Source organism: Meleagris gallopavo, chromosome 7 (genome assembly GCF_000146605.3).
Source record: "Meleagris gallopavo isolate NT-WF06-2002-E0010 breed Aviagen turkey brand Nicholas breeding stock chromosome 7, Turkey_5.1, whole genome shotgun sequence".
Classification (NCBI taxonomy): domain Eukaryota; kingdom Metazoa; phylum Chordata; class Aves; order Galliformes; family Phasianidae; genus Meleagris; species Meleagris gallopavo.
Genome location: NC_015017.2, coordinates 17,182,392 through 17,193,465, shown reverse-complemented (window position 1 = coordinate 17,193,465; position 11,074 = coordinate 17,182,392). Strand labels below are relative to the sequence as shown.

The 11,074-nt window shown below is 42.4% G+C and overlaps 1 long non-coding RNA gene across 2 annotated transcripts; it reads right to left on the bottom strand.

Moving 5' to 3' along the window:
* Positions 1-513: 513 nt before the first annotated feature.
* LOC109368537 lies at positions 514-9,353 on the bottom strand. 2 transcript variants are annotated; one of them, XR_002116675.2, is made up of 3 exons: positions 9,263-9,353; positions 8,951-8,978; positions 514-4,730 (listed from the first exon to the last, which is right to left on the bottom strand). It is a non-coding gene; the product is annotated as an uncharacterized LOC109368537 (long non-coding RNA). The 2 variants fall into 2 exon arrangements; XR_004160320.1 differs by having other exon boundaries at positions 514-4,190.
* Between the last annotated feature and the right edge of the window lie 1,721 nt (positions 9,354-11,074).

Genomic DNA, 11,074 nt, shown 5'->3' with positions numbered 1-11,074 from the left:
AAAACTCAGACATGGCATGAAATCCTAAAAGTTCAAGGACAAACTGGTGTAAAAACACTTCTCTATTCCCTCCCCTATGGTCTTATTTTCTAGATCCCAAATCAAGAGCAGAAACAGAAATTTTAGAGAAGAACTAGTTATTGTCTTGTCATTTTCACAAAAACATCCCATTCCCAGTTTGCCAGCGGAGCTGGGAGGCCGCATGCAAACCTCTCAGGACTGAGCAGAACCAAGCCAGCAGATGATAACAATAATGTACTGCATCAGATGACAATTTGATCTCGACACCTGGCTCTGTGCTTGAGCCTTTTGGCCAACTGGAACATCCTGGCAGCAGCAAGCATACAACAGGGGCTCTGCATCCTGGGGATCTCAATCCATAAGATCCTGTAGCACAGGGGTTCAGATTTCCCCCAGGATGAAAGATGTGATGCCCCAGCAAGAACAAAAACCACATTCACCTCTCTGTGGCACCATTCATGAAGAGCATCTCACAATAAATGTGCAACTTACTTCATTTTGGCTAGGAAGAAACAACATTTATCTGCACTAGACATATGTTTAAGAGCTGAAGAAGTGCACAGCATTCTATCAAAGCACAGGAGAGTGTAAGTTGGAAGAGTGCAAATTAGCAGAGCTGGAACACAGCCATAACACCATTGCACCAGAGCCACAATCAGACATAGTAGAGAATTTCCAAAGACCAGAGCTGGTCAGGAGCTCAGATTTATATCTATCAACCCACAACCTTGAATACCAGGTGAGGGTGTTGGCTGATGGTTGCTTCAAGGAATAAAAATGCCACCTTTAGTTACACCGCCTGTAGCAACCATAATGCTCTGTAGGTCTCCCACCCAAGCAGCAGTCCAGTTTGCTTTATGGGCACAGATGGGAGTAGAACACCTGAGGATAAGGATAAAGGTCTCTGAATCATGTGGGTAAAGCGGAGGAGTTCTTGACAGTAAACTGCAGGGAGAGGAAGCACATTTTAACTGGAACAAGCAAGTTAAAGGAAAAAATAAGCAAGTTTCAGGGGATGTAAGTTTTCCTTTGGGTCTTAGATGGATTCATCAGCCTGCAGACTACCTACAGGTCCAGAATAGAGAGTGGATATCCTTGTTTTAGTTATTTTCTCTCCAGTAATTTAATTGGAGACTGTTTTGGAACATTGCGTTGATATCTTCCAAGCTTTAAGTATTGTCAGAGCCAAAGTTGTAAATACCCAGTTGTATTAATATTGGAAAACAGCTCCTTTTCATCTCAGTAGTTACTTCCCTGGAGATAATGCCCTCCTGCAAGACCTCACCATGTGAACTGTTACAGTTTCTTCTAAGTCTATAAAATGGTGACAACAGCAGAATAAAAATCTCTCTTTGTAACAGAGAGGGAGGTACTGTATTTACTGTATTTGCTGATACACATCAAGAGAAGAGAGGTGCAGGGTGGGAAGAAAGAGAAAGAGGTAGCTTTGTTCTCATAGCAGTTTCCTCAACAAAGCCCAGACTGTTTCAGTGATAGTAGATGCTGCATGTTTATTCTGAAAATTTATGGTTTAATTAATTTTGGGGTGAGATAGCGAACATGGTTCAGTGCCAGATCAGGTGAAATATGATCCCAGCATTTCAAGAATTCAAGTGGCTGAGGGGGGGGATAACTGAATGGCACCCAAAATCCAATAAAAGCCAGCACAATGGGAAACACTGGTATCTTAAAGGAGGATCTCTGGAGATTTTAAATATGTCGAGCAGCGTGACAGGGATGGGGAGTGGGATGGAATCATACAGGTCTTCAGGTTGTCATGCAGTTTTCCTTTCCTGCAATTCAGCAGTTGAGCTCATGCTTCACGTTCATTCTCTTTGTGCAATTAACACTGCATGCATATATTTTATGCAAGAACAAAGTCATATTTCACAGCTGCAGTACTCCATGGCTTCTACAGATGCAGCATCACATCTCAAGCTATTTGCTCTATTTCTTCTTCAGAACAAGGAAGTGATATTTTTCACTGTTTGTGAATGAGGAACAAAGTCACAGGACACAGAGGATTTGAACAGTAAAAATAAAGACTGAAGCCCACATCATCATCTGTAAATTACGGCTCTGCCACTGCACAGCCCTTCCCCTGAGCACTGGGGGAGGAACCTGCACTTAGAATACTGAAACAGGACAGACATCCCTGGGTCTGATCCACGGCTTTTGCAGCATGAGCTTAGAGCAGGGATTTAAATACCTCTCTAGAAGTGCTCAGAGGAGAGCTCATGCCATAAACTGGGATTGTCTATAGCATCTCCCTTTATGCTAGAAGGGACTATTTGAATCAAACAGGCCAGCCTTTGCCTTCTCATTTCCCTTAAACCCTGCTGCCTTCAGTTCTGTGATGAGAAACAACCCCAGCTTGCCTCTGGCGCTACAGCCAGGCATCCCAGGCCAGTCCTATGGGGAATGCTGGTCTCTGTAGATGATGTGACTCTGAGATGCCTCAACTTTAACTGGCAGCCTCAGAGCTGGGATGTAAGAACTTGGTCTCTGGAGAGCCTGCTCTGTTACCAACAGCTTGTCCCAGCTAATGACCCGCAGTATTTGGCAGGAAAGAAAAAAAAGTAAATAAAAATATTTCCTTTCCCATCTCCTTGTGAATTTTCCTACAAACGAGTTAGGTTACAGCTTCTGCTGCATCACACATGTACCTTTTCATTTCAGTGTCTGGTCCTGACCTTTGCTCACAGCATTCAGTCTCCCATGCACACCCTGCATACTCTCCTTTTGTAATTTATGACACATACTGTACACCCATTTCCTTCTGCCCTTAACTCTCCTGCGTGTGTTCTTGTTATCTCAGCTGCTCAATAGATTTGCCATATTCTAGCTAGCTTCCAAGACTGTTCTCATAACAGACTTTCTCCCAGATGATATTCCACTATTTATGAGGGATTCAGTTCAGTCTGTGAATACACACAGATTGCTATGACTTCCCAGTCTGACCTACAGCCTGTCCTCTTGAGTGAGGGGGAATGAAGTCTCTGCAGTACTCCATTTCTTCTTGGTTTTTGAGGGGTATAGGTTTCATTCAGTTTTTGAGGCTACCAGTCAGATTTCTGTGTTGACCCTCTCTAAAATGGAAAAACAGCACTGAACATGGCTCTTCCTCAAAGATTTCTCTTGCCTTTGGATGCAGGTGACAATAGGCTTTCTTTGGTTAATGCTTCTCCTATTATTTATAGCTATAAATGGTAACACTAATGAAAATGTCTTCCAATCGCTTCCTGATAAGGTTCTTGTCAGCCTGTGAATCTTCAGCAATAATTTATTCCTTCTCCATTCTAACTTTGTAGAAAATCACCACAGTGCTCCAAAGGCATCTACTGAATTTCTGACTCTCCTCTTGCCTCCCCAAGTCATCAGACACCTCCAACTTCCTCCTTCCTTCTGGAAGACACGGAGTACAAGGGAAAGATCTGGAAAGATCTTGGCACCTGCTGGAGAGCAGAAAGATAGGCATCTGGGAGGAATGAGGGGGCACAGGGCTGCTGAGTGAGGACAGGTAATGCAGGGAAGTCAGCTTGATGACCATCTCTTGCAGTGGAGACTCACTACCTGGGCAGTGGTGTGGTTGAGGTGTAGGAAGAAGATGGATCTTGTGATGACACTTAGCAATGCCTTGTTTAGAAGTGGAGAAGCTGGAGAAAATGAGATTCTGCAGGTGGTCTTCTGACGATACAAGTTTCCATTTTCTCCGGGTGACACAACTGTGTTGATCACTGTGTCTTCACTGCCCAACTTCCAGTTATGAGTATTGTGCACGACACAAAGGATCTGATGACAGAAGCACAGCACTTGCTCTCCTTACTGCTGGCCTCAGGAATTCCAGGCTGTGCTTTCTCCCCCACAGTCTCCCATTCTACTCTCTGCCCACAGATGAAGCCTTATTTAACACATCTGCCTTTCTACAAGTGGACAGGAAAGGATGAGGATCTGTGCAACGGTTGTGTAACTCTTTCCTTGTTTATCCAGATGGCTTTTCAGTGGCAGAAGTTATCTGAATGATGAATGCATTTTCCTTTTAGGACAGGATTTCCTGGGATGTGTCACCTGGCTCTTTCTTCTCAGGTCATTTCTCTGAGCATCTGAGCAGCTGGCTCACATTTCTGGTGTCTTCTGGTATTTAGCTGAGGTTGACTCCAGACACTGAGCTGCAGGGTGGGAGTGGAAGAGGAAGAGGAGGGTACTTCCAGAAGCAAGTCAAGATGAAAATATCTGTCTGTGCTTCAACCAGAGGTGTAATTGGAACCTACAGAATGGTACCCAAGACAGCTTTGATCTTATTACCCCATGTCTTTACGTGAACAAAGCCACAGTGCTGTTTGCATCAGAACAATAAAGCATCTAAGGTGTCTTGTGGAAGAACATCACAAAGACCAAGCTTTTGTAGCCCTGCTGGAATACATACATTCACCTAGCATTCATCAAGCATTTGGCTATTTTCCTTCTAATGAAGATTTCTGCTATTCGCCTTATTTGCTGTGACAGTGCACTGTCAGCACATCTTCAACATAGTATCCATCATAACCTCTAAGTCCTTCTGGTGAGGGCTGCTACTCAGCCAGATGCTTCCCAGGTAGTGTCAATGGTACTATGAGTACTCCATGAGTACTCCTCTTTTCCGAAGGTTGTAAAGCTCCTGTTTGTCCAGGCTTCAAATTTTACCATCTTAACCAAAAGTTCAGGATATTCTGAAACATCAAACATTCCATCTAAGTTAATAACACCTGCAAATTTGATAGGGATTTATTTTGTCATTATCCATGTCGTTGATGAAAATAATACCATAGTACAGACCCCAGTGGTAATACATTAGGTAACTGCCACTTCTTGGTGGACATCAAGCCAAGGAGTGCTACTCCTTGAACCCAGCACTCCAGACTTTTTTTTTTTTTTAACCAATCCAACAGCTCAATCATCTAGTCCACTCTCCTTCATTATGCAGAGACAGATTGTATCTGAAGTCTAAAATAAATTAAAGCATATGATATCTACTGCTCTCCCCTTATCCACATGATCAGACCTTTCATCACGAAGGGCAATTGGGTTGGTTAAGCCTGATTTGTACTTTACTGAGCTGATCATTCCAATTTCTTAAAACAGAATTTATTAGATCTGATACCAGCCTTTGGCTTTCCATTAATACAGTTCTGAGAGGCAGAAAATTTAATCAGTGACCTATTGCAAAGAGAATGTCTGAAAACCTCACCTCTCTTCTCCAAAAGCATTTATTTGTCTCTATCCCATGTGGTTATCAATTGAACTAATTAAGACTTACACTTCTGAGGCTCCTTCTGTTGTCTGTGCAGACTTATTAAGTACCACTAAATGAAAACTTTCAAACTCATAAGAAGTTACAGATGAAGGTGTTCACTACTGTTAAAATAAGAGCTGTAACAACTTAAGGAATATAGTTCCTTAACATCCTAAAAACACTGAAAAGGTCATAGCACGTAAGAGAATGAGAATTTAATGAATCTCACTGACAGCAGCCTTTTCCAGTCCATTTCTTGGATTCATGTGATTGCCATTTCATTTCAGACTCTGACAGCAACATATGGTGACTTACATGAAAGAGGCACACATCCTCCTTCCCCACCTTTCTCCTGCACCAGTGATTCAGGCTCCCATGCACTGAATGATGGAGCTCTAGTTTTTAATCAGTTAAATCAAACTGACACCTTCACAATTAATTAACTAACTTTAAACTGTGCGTGTTTGCTGGAGAAGCTTTCCTTATCTTCTCAAGGCATGGCACAAAAAGACATTTTAAGTTCTCCAGTAAAGAAAGGGTTAACTCAAGCCTCATCTTGGGTGATATTTCAAAGTAGAGAGGAACAGATTATATAGCACTACTTAAGATCATTGCTTCCTTAAACAGAAGAATCTAAAAATGTATCTGTAGGTTGGAATTATTATTTTGATTCTTGCCTTTATTTTAATCACTGTTCTTCTAAAAAATAAATGAAATCACAAATAAACTGATAAACATCCCACAGCTGTTTGGATTACTGCTTGCCTTCCATTGCTGACAGCACAGGGCACTGATTTCAGTGGACTCTTAAGCTATGATGCAATTTGGAAAAATCTGTTGAATTAGCATATTAATAATGGATTGGAATTTCCAGGTGCCTTTGTATCTGCTGACTTGAAAAAGATTTCTCATCTTTATGCAAATTTGCCTGCCTTTTCACTTGTTACTGTTAGTTTTATTCAGGGCAGGAAAATCTAAGAGGACTGACAGTATTTCCAACTTGAAAAGCTTGGAGGCAACTACATTACAAACAAAACTGTATTACTAAAAAGTAACTCTGTGCAAAAGTCTTAGACTGAAGCTCCAAACCTTCTACTGCATGAGTGACCACTGTTCCAACTAAAGCCATATGGTGATAAGAAGGTCGTTCCACAAATAAGACGTTAATTCCTCATCATAAAAGTATCTTTCCTCTGGTTGGTTCTGGCACAGATAGGGGAAGAAATGGATCCAGTATCTTCTCCTCACATTGCTAGGCAACACACAGTACTGTCAAGGAGCCAGGTGGCTGCATTCAAGGGCTTGCTTCCAGATTAAAACCAGATATCTATCAAAAATAACAGAGCCTGTACCTATACAGCCTTTGGGAGATGTGCTCATGTTCCAGATCTGGTCTGCAGAGCCAATTCCCAGGAAGCAGATTTTGTAGACCAAGTGCACAGATGGGAACCAGTCATGCCTGCCCTGTACCCAAGTTTCCTTGTCTGAATAGACAGCTAACTTGCTGCAGACCAGAGCCAAAGGAGCAGAGCAGCCATCATGTAGGCAGTGCAGACAGTCAGCAAGTTAAGCTCTCATTTGAATTTCTAGACTCATCCGCTCAAGAGATTACAGGCAAAGCCAAAATCTGCTGTGAATTCTTGCCAAGGGTGAAGGAAATCAATAGGCTGCAGTATAGGCTTACACATGGAGACATACCAAGTGTGCTTGGATGCAGGTTCCCAAATTAAACAGGAAAAACAAACAGGTCTCTGTTGGAAGCCTGAGAGTTGTTTGCAACATGCTTCTCCCTGTGCTCATCAAATTGCCATGTCTGCCTGTAACTGCACCACCTGCAGAAGCAGCACAGCCTCACCCTTGTCATCTTCTTCCCCTCCATGAGGAAGGCAGAACCATAGGCGCGTCCTGCTTTGAGCTAAGTCCGTACTTGCCACTTGTCCCCATGCTGCAGCAAGGACAGCTCTCATAGCCTGTCCCTAAGAGCTGGTCCTCTCTGCACAAGCAAAACTGCAGAGATCTTTGTGTTGGTGGTGATGGGAAACTACAGCATCCTTCTTCTACGTAGCCATAGTAAATGCAAATGTTTTCTACCACAGGAGAAATTCAACCCAGCGCATGCAGGTAGGAGTACAAAAACAATTTTGCTATTTATATCAGTTCTCAGAACAGAGACATTCAGTGAACCCTTCCCAAAACATTAAGAATTTGGGTGTGAGGTGGGAAACTGTAACAAGATTCTGTTTCTGTTGGACAGTTCTAGCAAAAGAACCCCACTAACTGAACAAACAAACAACCCAAACAAATAGGGAGGAAGAAGAGGAAAAAGGTGCTTTTTTTTTTTTTTCCAGCTTCCCAGTCAGAAAAAGGCTGGCATCTTAACACCAGCAATATTTCCGCATCCCCTTAAAAGGATCCATTCTTCTAAGCCAAGAGAAATGAAGGAGGTTATGTGTAATAGCACCCTCTGGTGAATCCTCTCGTAAAACGATCCCTGGCCCTATGGATGGAAAGGATACAGCTGCAAACCATCCCAGAAGTGGACTATAAGTATAGGTGACACTTTGTAAAAGGGGAGAATGGAGGAAAGAGGAGACACCCTCATCTCAAAAGAAAGAGAGCAGATCCATTGGATGCTGCCAGGAATCCCCAGCTGTGCTGGCCTCCTGTGATACAGCTGTAGAGGTATCTCCAATTCAAACCACTGAGTCTCCAGCCTTGGAGAGCAAGGCTACACTCGTATTTCCAGGGAACTGTCTTGTCCCCCCCTTTCCTTCTTGTCTCTTTTCTCCCCAGCCCACAAACTGAAGGACTACCTAGAGAGATGGGGAGCACACAGTGTGATGCATTCAACTGGAGCCTCTGTCCCATAGACCAAGGCACTGCTGGAATTACCCAGAGTTCAGTTGAATGCAAAGGGTGTGCCAGAAGCAGAACATATGAAGCTCACCACCCAATGTGGATTAAACCAGTTTGGAAAGTTTCACAAGAAAAAGCATTTTTTTCTTGCGATGAGCTGAGTGGCTGGCTGACAACTCAACCATGAGAAGATCTCACCTGTATGCAGGTCTGCAAATAATACATACACTTACTTGTACAATTCCATCTCCAAGGAGAGAAGGAAATGGAGAAGGACAGCAACTCAATGAAGGAACAATATTACCAACAGTAGAAAGTTCTCTGACTGCATACCCATATCCTGTGTTTACAAAAGGTACTTTAAGGCCACCAAAAATAAATAGAACAAGGAAGAGAAACCAGCATACTAACTTTACAAAGCCTCTCCTAAATGCTTCTCCTGAAGCACCATGACATTCAGCTCTCGAACACAGATTTGTTCTGTCATGTGCTTGCTAGGATATAGCAAGCACTTTACTCTTCCATGCCCCTTGCAAGAGCTCTGCCCTCATCTCCATCAGTGCAGAGCTGTAGAACACACAGCTTTGCTTGGACCACTCATACCAGGAACCATCAAGCTCACATCAGGGCAACAAGTTCAAGTTTGAGCTTTCTCCTCAAAACCACTCTTCATCCTTGCTTGTTTCTCCTGCCTGTTTCTACTCTCAAGGACGTCCTTTTCATATTGCCCTCTTTTTCTGGACTCTTGATTCCAAAATATGAGGGGAGGTTCGGGACAGCAATGAATCTGAGACCACTTACCAATTTCCAGCATTTTCTTCTCATGTACCTGCAGAAACAGTAGGTGTGTTTGAGTTAGATACCTACAACGATGCTGAAGTGGTTTGCAAAATCTTGTGGCTGACTTGATAACTGTTCCCTATTCAACTAAGTACACTGATGAGTCATGCAAAAATGCCGAAAGGTAGATAATATGGAGACTAACTTTCTTTGAAGAGCTTGGCTCTATCTAAGAAAAGAGGACTAACAAAAGCCAAACCCCTCCCACACCCAACAAAGAAAGATCCCCACTGAGCTGTATCTAAAAGTAGGTGGTATACAACACTAACAAACCTCTCTCATCTTCTACTAACTCCAGCCAGCTGCCAGATGAGCCCTGCTGAAAAAGAAAGCTTGAAAGTCTTCTAACTGCCTTCCTTTATAGATGCCCCAGTTGCCTAGGCTCACCTCCCTCACCTCCTCATTCCCCTCTGTCCTTAATCAGCTTGCCATTTAACTCACCTGGGATGCAATTAACCAGGAAACTCCACTGAAGAGTTCATTACAGAGATAAATGTCTACCTCCAGTTCTGAGCTTACCCAATCACAGCACCAAAATGTCCTTCCAATTACAGAACTACTTGTCCTATAAAACTATGAGCCTGAGGTTTGTGTCATAATGCTTTCCCAGGTGTGAGAAACACTGTGCCCTACATGTAATGAGACATGATCAATGACTGTGTTTTAATTCTTAGTAGAGTAATTAACAGGCACCGAAATAAAATTTCATCTGAGAACTAAAACAAAAAACTCCATTAAAATTCAATAGAAAGTTAACTAGCCCACCACATTTTGCACTGCACAATTTCTAACTGAACACTTGAGTATTTGCTATTTCAAACCAGCTCCATCCTTTTAAACTCAGAACTCACCACAGAGTGCAGGGCTTCTAAACATTTCCATCCAATTTTCATTCATGAAGGGGAAAGCTGAGGCACAAAGAAGTGAGAAATAGATTTAGAAACAGAGCCCTACCCTGCCCTGCCAATGTGTTATCCAGCATTTAAGTTATCAGACAGTACTGACTCCTCTGTTTTCTTCTTTTTTGGTAAAATATTTTTAACAAGTAATCAAGGGAAGAAAAAAACAAAACCCAAACCTCAGAAGACATAGCCTCAAACTCCAACATGTTACAATAGCTGGGATAGATCTTTCCAACCAGAAAAGGATCATATTGCAGCTAACATAACTGCTAATGCTATGCAGGACTGGTCCATTCCTAAACCCTATCCCTTCATTTGGTAAGAGGGAATTGCATCAGCATCAGTCACCCATACCCGTTTCCATACTTTGCTTGAAAGACCTACATGCCATTTTCTTCCTTATGATTAAGCTTTATTATTTCAATTACATCAGTGCCTGGAGGCCTTGGGATAGACCAAGTCTCTATTGTATTCATTGCTGAATTTACACAATGACGTACAATTATGGCAGTGAAGTTCCTGAAGCACAGTATGCTATGAACTGGAAAGGTATTTGGGGTAATAAAAATGGGAAGTTAATGATAACATGTTCCTAACCAAGACACAGTGAAATCATTGTGAATTCCATTATGGATAGGTGATTTAGCTTTGATGGTGCATCACTGCAGGGAACAACCTTGATGTAAGTGTCATAAAGCTTGGCAAAGTGTCAAACCCACATGCAATAAAGATACAGGGCCAAAGCATTTTGGCAGATCCTCTGTGGACCCTTCCTGCCCCTTCAAAGCTTTTTCCTCAACAATTCCCTGTTGTACCTAATATGCTTGAATATCATAGCTGTATTAGAGCTAGACTACCACAGGGTTGGGACAAAGATTGCCCTTAGTTTTTCTTCTTCTTCTTTTTTCTTTTTTAAGTCTTCTGTGTTTCCTGGCTCTTGTGGATTGGAGTCACACCCTTGATGTAACTTCGTTGTGGTTCATTTTTCTTGTGGTCTAATTAAATCCGGCTCCAGACAGAGTTGTATGTTAGCAAAAATGGGAGGATGAGGCAGAAATCCAGAGATCTAGGAATCGCCAGGAATGTCATGGCTTGAAAAGCAAAAACTCAAAGTGAAGGTAAAGTGGCCCAGGGAAAATAGAGAAAGAAAGTAAGGAGAGGAGAAATTCCCTAGCCAGTGTAA